This window comes from Lepus europaeus, chromosome 4 (assembly GCF_033115175.1).
Source record: "Lepus europaeus isolate LE1 chromosome 4, mLepTim1.pri, whole genome shotgun sequence".
NCBI lineage: Eukaryota > Metazoa > Chordata > Mammalia > Lagomorpha > Leporidae > Lepus > Lepus europaeus.
In genome coordinates this window covers 23620835-23630777 of record NC_084830.1, presented here as the reverse complement: position 1 = coordinate 23630777, position 9943 = coordinate 23620835, and the positions used below count along the sequence as shown (strand labels likewise).

At 39.6% G+C, this 9943-nt stretch overlaps 1 pseudogene; it reads right to left on the bottom strand.

Moving 5' to 3' along the window:
* Positions 1-6173: 6173 nt before the first annotated feature.
* LOC133758290 (26S proteasome regulatory subunit 4-like) lies at positions 6174-7419 on the bottom strand (annotated as a pseudogene).
* Between the last annotated feature and the right edge of the window lie 2524 nt (positions 7420-9943).

Sequence of the window (9943 nt, the reverse complement as noted above, 5' to 3'; positions counted from 1 at the left end):
AAGTCCAGGATTTACTGGAAATTTTAGAGACCAGATTGTTTGAAACTTTGATTTTTTGAATGCCTGTCAAGAATGCCAAGAAGGCTCCAAATCCAAAATATCTGGTTGATATAAGATTCCTTAAAATCATGACATAACATAGACCAAATTTGATCATTGTTACAAGGTGATTATTCAAATCTTTGAAAATAAGCACATATTTAAATAACCCATAGCTCTTAATAAAAATGCAACTGTTTTTGAACAATTAGAATTTAACAGACATCAAGAGAACATAATAGATTACTTTAACACATTGCTTTAACAGAGCATCAGAGTTTAATTCTATGTCAAAGAGAAATTGAGCTTCCTGTGATCTTTTGCTGTGAGGTTTCCTTCCTTTACCTTCTTTCATATTGGTGACCATGTTTCTGTGTTTCTGTGTGTAACACATCTTTAAGCATCTTTTGCAGGGCAGGATGAGTGGCAACAAATTCTTTCAGTTTCTGTTTGCTATGAAAAGTCTTAATTTCACCTTCATTCACAAATGAGAGCTTTGCAGGATATAGTATTCTGGGCTGGCAGTTTTTCTCTCTTAGTGCCTGGGCTATGTCTCGCCATTCCCTTCTAGCTTGTAGGGTTTCTGATGAGAAGTCTGCTGTGAGTCTAATTGGAGATCCTCTAAGAGTAATCTGACGTTTCTCTCTTGCACATTTTAGGATCTTTTCTTTATGTTTCACTGTGGTGAGTTTGATTACGATGTGTCATGGTGAGGATCTCTTTTGGTCATGTTTATTAGGGGTTCTATAAGCTTCCTGTACTAAGATGCCTCTGTCCTTCTCCAAACCTGGGAAATTTTCTGCTAGTATCTCACTGAAAATGCCTTCTAATCCTTTCTCCCTCTCCATGCCTTCAGGAACTCCTAGAATCTGAATGTTGGGTTTTTTAATAGTATCCTGTAGATTCCCGACAATATTTTTTAGATTTCTAATTTCTTCTTCTTTTCTTTGGTTTGCCTGTTTCCTTTCCTGTTCTCTGTCTTCTAAGTCTGATATTCTCTCTTCTGCTTCGCCCATTCTGTTTTTAAGGCTCTCTAATGTGTTTGTCATTTGATCTGTTGAATTCTTCATTTCATTATGATTTCTCGTCACTATCACAGTTTCTTGTTCCACTAGTTGTTTCATTTCATTTTGATTCCTCCTTAATATTTCATTTTCACGAGAGAGATTTTCTATCTTGTCCATTAAGGATTTCTGTAGTTCAAGAATTTGTTTTTGAGAACTTCTTAATGTTCTTATCAATTTTTTGAGATCTGCTTCTTGCATTTCGTCGATCTCATCATCTTCATAATCTTGATTTGGGGTGTCTTTTTCATTTGGGGGCGTCATTGTGTCTTCCTTGTTCTTGTTACCTCGGTTTTTGCGTTTGTTGTTTGGCATGTTGGAGACATTTGGTTTCTTCACTGTGGTGTTTTTTCTTGTTACACTATGGCTCTATATTAAGTGGACTGTCTGCTTTCGGTGGAGCCTTAGAGGCTTGAGATGAGTGTGGACTGAGAGCTGTGTTTGGTTCCTCAGGGTTGAGGGTGTGTCAAAGATGACACTCCCAGGTTAGGTGTGGTAAATCTCTCTTTCTTTCTTTCTTTTTTTTGATTCAAAAGGGAAGTAATTCCACACAGCTGAACGTAATTGGAGGTAGTTAGCAGGCAAATGATATACCCACAGGAGCCAGAGATCGAAGCTCTTTCCCACGGACCACACAGGGAATCTCTGCTGCCCTCAGTGTGGGCTCCAATTCTCCTGCAGTCTCTCACTGGGTTGCCAAGTTAGATGCTAATCTCCTGTTATTTCACCCCTCCCCCCAGAGTCAGGTTTTTCTGCTAGGCTCAGGGCCAGTGCTGACCTGTGTTCGCCCTGCTTATGACGTATGTCAAAATCGCGCCTGCTCTTTGTCTTGCTCACCTTTAATAGGTGAGCGGAGAGAGAGAAACTTGTGTCTGTATCGGTCACTTTTTTTTTTCCTCTCTCTCTTCTAGTTAGCCTGGTGAACTTTTCCCCACGGAGTTTCAAGCCTCGTTCCCTCTAGCCTCCTCTTTCCGCTTGCCCGCTGGTGTCTCGGGCTATGGAGGTTTGGCTCACCTCGCATTCCGGCACTGGTGTGTTGATTCTGCCCCTGGTGTCCCGAACTTGGGCTCCCACGCTCTCCACGCAGGTCCACTGTGAATCACTAGTTCCGGAAGAGTTTCCTCTGCTGTTTCTTCCCCTACTCTTCCTTGACCCTGCAGTATCTCCACTTTTATTAAAGTGTCTCTCGCCCGGACTAATAGTGTGCTCCCTTCCTATTCCGCCATCTTGCCCCGAGTCTCAGCTTCTCTAGTTTCTAAATACATTAGCACATTAACTACTCATCTTAGTTCTCCATCCATATTTTCTATAGAAGTTGGAAAATATTTTGATTTTAATTTTTGTTGAGTTTAAAGAATGGATAATACTTAGTGAAATAAAACAATGATGCTATTTCTGTTGAAATTTATATCCTGATCATTAAACCTTTCAGAAAAAGCAATAATCCATTGAATATTTTTTCAGTCAGCTTATTTGATGTCAACACATCCTTTAAGAGCTACAGATACTACTAATAGGTAGAAGCATATTTTTGTTGTTGCTGCTGTTTTGCTTTAGGAAACTGCATGACATTCCTGCTTTTGTATAGAGCTAGGCACTGCAAATCAAAACCCTATGGATGGATATTCATTCTAGATGGCTCATCTGCCAGAAAACATGACAATGTGATTAGGTCTAAGAGGTTAAGGGTATATTGTATGGTTGAGATAATAAATTTATTCTGTTCCTAATTTCTCAGTTCTCCATTCCAGGAAAATGTTTTCAACTTTGTGTTTCAATTCTTCTGATTGGATAGAAGGTAAAAACATGTTTTTGATAAACAAAATCCCTGGATACTCAGAAGTTACTTCTAATCTACCGATATGATATTCTTCCAGAACTTTAGTCTTACTTTTTGTGAAGAAATGCTTCAAGGATTGGGAGAAGAAGTAGAATAAGATAGAACATTTATTATTATTATTATTATCATCATCATCATCATCATCATCATTATTGTCATCATAATTATATCTTCCCTGGTAACAGACAGATGAGATTTTTAGTAATTTTCTATGGTGGCATCCATTGTAAAGGTTTAAATCATATGCATGACATCAGATGATAATGGCTTCATGGAACATTTTGGAATGCCACAAACTGATTGGCAAGGCCCAGTCCTTATGGTAGAATCGCTCCCCCAACACACATACCCACATACATACACACACACATGAGTGCATACATACATACACATGTATACACACATATTTGTGACAGTGTTCAGCCACCTGCCGTAAGGGGCAGTGGGCAGAGAGCCCTTCACTGAATGTTCAGATAGCATGAGACCTCCATTCTTCTTGTATGACACTGAGGAACAGGTGTGTCTTATCAAAGACTGGTGACAGTTTTTATTTTTGCCAGAAGCATAAGGCCTCAGAACAAGTCATCTGATTTATAGAAAGAGTATACTATGAAGTTCTTTGTTTCCTTGTACTGCAGGACAAAAGTTGTACTTGTTACAAGGTTGTAGAGGGAATTTTAAAGAGGATATAGGATTTATTGATTTAACATGCTCACATGACTCTTATTTAAACAACAAGAAAGCTAGGCAAGATGATGAATATGTAATCCTGTCTACCCAATAACACTGAGCTTGCAGTTTATGTGGATTATCATAACTAATTAGAATATTTCACCTTCTAAAAGACATTCAAACAATTCCAGTAATGCACATGTGGGTGCCACAGTACCATTTTTCAGAGCTCCATCTCCAGCTCAAATCTACAGAGTCTGTTCCTTCCAGAACGTTGAAACTGTGAGGTCATGTATTTGATCTCTGCTTTCCAAAACTAAATGGAAAGAAAGTGATACTGAAGTATCTAGCAATTCAATCCACTGAGTGTAAAATCAGAAATGTTCCAGTCTTCAACATCTGCTTTCAGATTTAACCACAGAGATTATTTTTTAAAGTTTTAGCTGCTATTGCTTCTGTTACATAATGCTTGGTACTGCACTCTGCTAAGAATAAGTAGGCAGTGAGGAGCATCAGCATTTCAAAGGATTCTGTGCTCTGTGGGCTTGTGGGGAACACTCTCTGTGGTTAATTCCCCTGGGCCACCCACCCCTGTGGCCTTAGGTCAGGAACTTCTACCTGAAGCAATTCCTGGTGTTCTTCATAGTATGATGGCAGGGCAAGGTTTGGGGTAAAAGCTAGCTTCCACAAAACCAACAGTGTGGACACTAATGTGAAGTGACTAAGCGCAAAGCTTGACCACATCACAGTGTGGGATTTGAGAATTCCCTTTTGGGAACCTCTAGATCTTGAGAAAGGAGAAGATATGATGTGAATGAGTTCAGATGTTTGCTTAAGATTTGTTGCAAACCATATTATTTAGGTGCCCTGTGGATATAGAGCAGTCATGTCCTTAAGTCAACCTTGACAGATGGATGATGTAAACAAGCATAAAGATGACTTCCTGGCTCCCATGAAAGCCAAGCTTATGGATGGAATATTTTACAATCACTCCTTATGTCTACTTCTCACCTCACATTCTCTTTGTAACACGGCATTACAATTTATGCCTGCCTTGTGTCACATCAATAGAACTCATTTGGATTGCTCATATCATCCCTTTGGCAAACTTATTGAACACTTTTTAAACTTTATCTCATTTAATTTTCTTTCAGTATTTAATGTGGTGGACTAGTTCCTGTTTATTAGCATGTTCTCTTCCCTTGATTTCTCTTGTATGATGAAGAAAGTATAGAAGCTGTAATTTTTTCACTTACAATTTTTTGCAGTATTGGACACTTACCTAGAATATTTTATTTTGGGAAGTTATATAGAGATATTTAAAAGTGATCGCTCTTACAACCCATCTGTCCTGTAACTTGGTAGAGGTCCAGGGTGGGGTCCTCAGAGAGCAGACTCTGCAATGGGGGTGTTTTGTAGGGTGTTAAGGAAGGTTACTGAAATGAACACATGTGGAAGTTAGGGAAGGAAGCAGGTTTGGGCAAAAATAGCAGTTACCTGTGTGCAATCTCACCCAAGCCAACCTGCAATCTAGTGAGGGTGTCTGAAGCAGAGGTGGGCTTTCAGAGTTATCTGTCTGAAGCAGGGGGGAGGAGGCCATAGCTTTGTGACTTACATCTATTGTTCTATCTATTTTGTCTCCTAACATTCACCTGTCAGCTATTATTTGGCTTTAGACTGTCCCTGGAAGGGACTACAAGACTTTTCGCAATGTAACTCTCTTCCTGTAATAAACAGAAAACCAAAGGCCATCAGGCTGCAGCACTGCCAGCTGTTGAAACAATATGCACTAATTCTAAAGAGAATCTGGGTAGAGCTTCATGGCTTCTGTTGCTATAGCTCTGCATTCTTGGGAAAATTAGTCTTTCTGGGCTTCGCTTTCCACAGCTACAAAGTAGGAGTGGTGATGGTATAAATCGTGTGGGTTGTTGTGTTTGCTGAAAGCAGTATGTGGCACTTAGTAAGTGGCCAGTTAATTCAGTCATTGCCTTATTCTTCAGTCATTCCAGAAAGCTGCAGAAATAAGTGTGTGCTTCACAGAACATTCAAGAGATTGCCAAACTACAACCTTGGACTCATCTGAGACTCATGCCCACATTTAATTAACAAATTGTGTCAACTTTCTTCTAAATATCTTATGTATAACCTCTTCTCCACTTTCAATGAACTTCTGTAGTTAAGATCATCATGCACTGTTGTCTGGACTATACCTTTGCTTCTTGTCTTTCTTTCTCCTTTACAAATAACTCTTTGTAAATGCTAATAATTGTTTACATATTCAAATACAGACATCATTTTCCTACTTAAAATCCCATTGCCAATAAGGAAAAGGACATATTTTTTTCTTTTCTTTTTTTTTTTTGGTATGCTAAAGAGAATACTTTATTCCTTTGCAGAGTGAGCAGTGACCAGAGGACACCTCACCCTCAAAAAGATGCACAAGATGTTTGCTGATAAAAATGAGCTAGAACATGGGTTTCTCCAGGCAGCTTCCTCATCCTCACCTCCTTTGAGGGCAAGGTAAACTCCAGCCATTATCCCGACGCAGCTGTGGTCCACTAGAGATAGAGCCCCTCAGGAGCTCTATCTTGTTTTTTATAAAGAAAATTCTCTTTAGATTTTTTTTGAAGTGTTCATTTGTTATTTTCATTCTACATTCACTCAAGCCCAAACGACCAGCTTCTGTGCAGATTGCTTGATGTCAGCACCAGAGAGATCATTACTAGCTATCATTAAGTCGTCCAGGATTACATCATCGGCCAATGTCATCCTGTTCATGAGAATCCAAAAGATGTGTTTCTTAGTCTTTTCATCAGGCAACAGGAACTCAAACTTCCTGTCAATGCAGCATGGTCTCATAAGTGCTAGATGCAAAGTTTCTATTCGGTTTGTGGGCATAATAACTTTCCCATCCCTCTTGAATCAAATCCATATAGCTGGTTCAACAGTTCCAGCATTGTTCTCTGAATTTCTCTCACCCCTGGAATTGGAGTCATATATTTTTGTCCCAAAGCATCAGTATCATCAATAAACATGATGGGCAGTGCATATTCCTTGGCGATGTGAAACAATTCCTGTATGACCTTGGGCCCATCGCCTGGCTACTTCTGAATAAGCTCAGAGATAACCACTCTCAAGCAAGTGGCCAAGGCTTGATTTGTCACTGCTTCAGCCAACAAGGTTTTACCAGTGCCAGATGGACCACTGTGAATGACCCCCTTACAGGGCTTTATTCCCCATCTCTTAGTGATATTCTGGGTGCCTGAGAGGAACTCCACAGATTACTTCATTTCCAGGATTTGACTGTCCAACCCCCCAATCTAAGCATAGGTTCTCCTGAGGAGCCTTTTCCATCTTCATCACTATAACCAGGGGATCCATGTCATTCATCAGCACCCCGTCACACATGCACCTTGTGGTTGAGCAGGACCGAGCACCTGGTACCAGCAGATCCTTGTCCATGGTTGTCATTGATGATCTCCTCCAGTGTTTCTACTGACTTTGGGGTCCCTCTCAGGTCATCCACCCTTGATCTTTCCTCCTCCTGCTTTTCTTCTAATGGTTTCATTTATTCCTGATTATTAATGAATTCTTCCTCCATGAGAAGATATCTTTAATTCTCTCTAACTTCAGTAATTTTAGCTATCACTGAGTGTGAGGTGTAACCAATGGTAGTTTGCTGGCAGCATCTTGTCTCTTTGTTTTCTTCTTATTTTTACCAACTCTGGTTGGTACAGGAGGTGTGTGTTTCTTTTTCTTGCCTTTCTTGCCACTGCCAGGATCATGACCACCACTCTGATTTTGTTGACTGGGCCACTCAAGCCACCAAGGACATGTTTACATGTTTCTTATCAGAGACACAACCATTTCATCAATTCTCTTGCATAAGCCAATTGGTTTTAGCTCATTTTAATAGGCTTTTTTAAATTGTTCTGGGACCTTGACAAATTGTTTTTGAGTTTAACTTCTTTCCATTGCAAAGCCATCTTTTCTTCTACAAATTCTTTTCTGGGGATGTGTGTTGTGGCACAGCTGATTATGCAATGGATTGTGAAATCAGCGTCCCATATGGGAGTACTCTTGAGTTGCAGGAGCTCTACTTCTGATTCCCCTTCCTACAAATATGCCTGAGAAAGTAGTGATAGATAGCCTAAGTACTTGGGTCCCTCACCCATGGTGGAAACCCAGATGGAGTTCCTGGCTCCTCTTGTAGTCATCTGGGGAGAGACCTGTGGATGGAAGATTTCACTCTCCTCTTTATCTCTCTTGCTCTGCCTTTTGAACAAAGAAATCAAAAGGAAGCAAGAAAGGAAGGAAGGAGGGAGGGAGGGAGGGACGGACGGACGGAGAGAGGGAAGGAAAGGAAAGGAAAGAAAAGAAAAGAAAAAAGAAAAAAGAAAAACCTTGACCTATATAACTCATGTATCATTCCACAAACATACTCAGACCTCCGATTCCTTGCCTGGAAGAATATTGCTCTCTTTCTCCCTCTCATGTATGTTACCTCCCTCCTATATTCAGATGATAATTAAGGCACTTAGCATATCATATCATAATGTGGTATGGTGTCCTGTAGAACTGCATAGTCTTGCATTTAAACCCTAATGCCACTGTTGTCAGTGTAGTGGCCTGGAACTAATTGTGCCCTTAACTTTCTGATTTACTTTAGGCTTTCTGTCAAGATTAAATTAGAAAATGTATGTAAAATGCACAAAGCATGCACTCAATACTTAGTAGATATAAGCATGATTGTGTTTATCAACCTGTATTCCCCCATTTAGTACAAGCTTATCAAGAGAAGAAGCTTTGTTTTATAAACCTTTGTTTCTTGACATTTAGCAGCATGTTTGGCATGGCTAAGGAAAAGCTTGATACATATCATGTGTTATAGTGAAATTGCACATAGTATAAAGGACAGACATTTGGAAAAAGTGAAATGTCAAGTGTATAAGATACAGAAACTTGAAGAATTATTATCTCTATACTAAAATGAGAATGCTTCATAATCTAAGTGAAAGTTGTTTCAAAGGTTAATTAATATATGGTCATGATGGGGCAAGGGCTGTGGCGTAGCGTGTAAAGCTGCCGCCTGCAGTCCCAGCATCCTATATGGGTGCTGGTAACAGCCCCAGCTGCTTTACTTCCTATCCAGCTCTCTACTATGGCCTGGGAAAGCAGTAGAAGATCAGCCAATCCTTGGGCCCCTGCACCTGTGTGGAAGACCCAGAAGAAGCTCCTGGCTCCTGACTTTGGATTGGTGTAGTTCTGGCCATTGCAGCCATCTGGGGAGTGAACCATTGGATGGAGGACTCTCTATCTCCCTCTCTCTGTCTCTGTCTTTGTCTCTTTCTCTCTGTAACTCTCAATTTCAAATAAATAAAATAAATCTTTAAAAAATATATGGTCATATCATCTCAGGTAGGAAAACACTATTTTCCCCTGCTGTTAAGAATAAAAACTACAATGACTAGTAATTGGTAGAGATATATTCATTAATTTATTAATTCAACAATTATTAAGTGTCTACTAAATGCTAACAATGCTAGGTGCAAACAAGTCAAAAATGAACTGAAACAAATGTAGCTTCTGCCCCCATGAAGCCTAAAGCCCAATTAAGGAGGATGACTGTTATATCAGCAAGTAGAGACAGTCAATGTGGTAAGGTTGCTAACAAGATTGTCTTAGACACCACAGGAAAGGTCTTCGGAGGCACTTAACTAGCCTGCATTGGTCTGAACAAGTAGTGCGGTGAAGAACACAGTGCTTCCAAAGGGCTTTGTGATCTGTATTAAGCCTTTAGATTTATGCAAGGTTACTGTGTGCATAGTCAGTAAAGGAGTATGATCATCAGATATCCATTTTCTGAAGGTCACTCTCTCTTCTAAGTGGATATCAGATTAATAGGCAAAAATCTGTAGCCGGAAAGATCTGGGAGACCACCAGTGATCTCGACAATTAGGTCTTCAATCCCTGAATTTGAATCTCCATTCACTACTGTTCTTTACATTCATTTTGTTTTTCAAGGCATGGTTATTATGATAGTATGATCATCAAGAATCAGTGATATAAGTGTTAGGATAATCAGGACCATGTGATTATTTAATAAAAAGTGAGTAAGTATAAAGAAAACTATAGAAGACAGCTTGTCCATCATTCTCACTTTTGGATTGAGTTGTTTTGCATTAAAAGGTGCATTTCTTAGCTAAGTTCTACTCACTGAGTCCAATTCATGTATATGTGGTTAGGCAATTAAATAAAATTTGGGAACATGTTCCCCAGTTCCAAGGAACTTTTAATTTAACTGAAGAAAATAAACAGCTCTACCCAG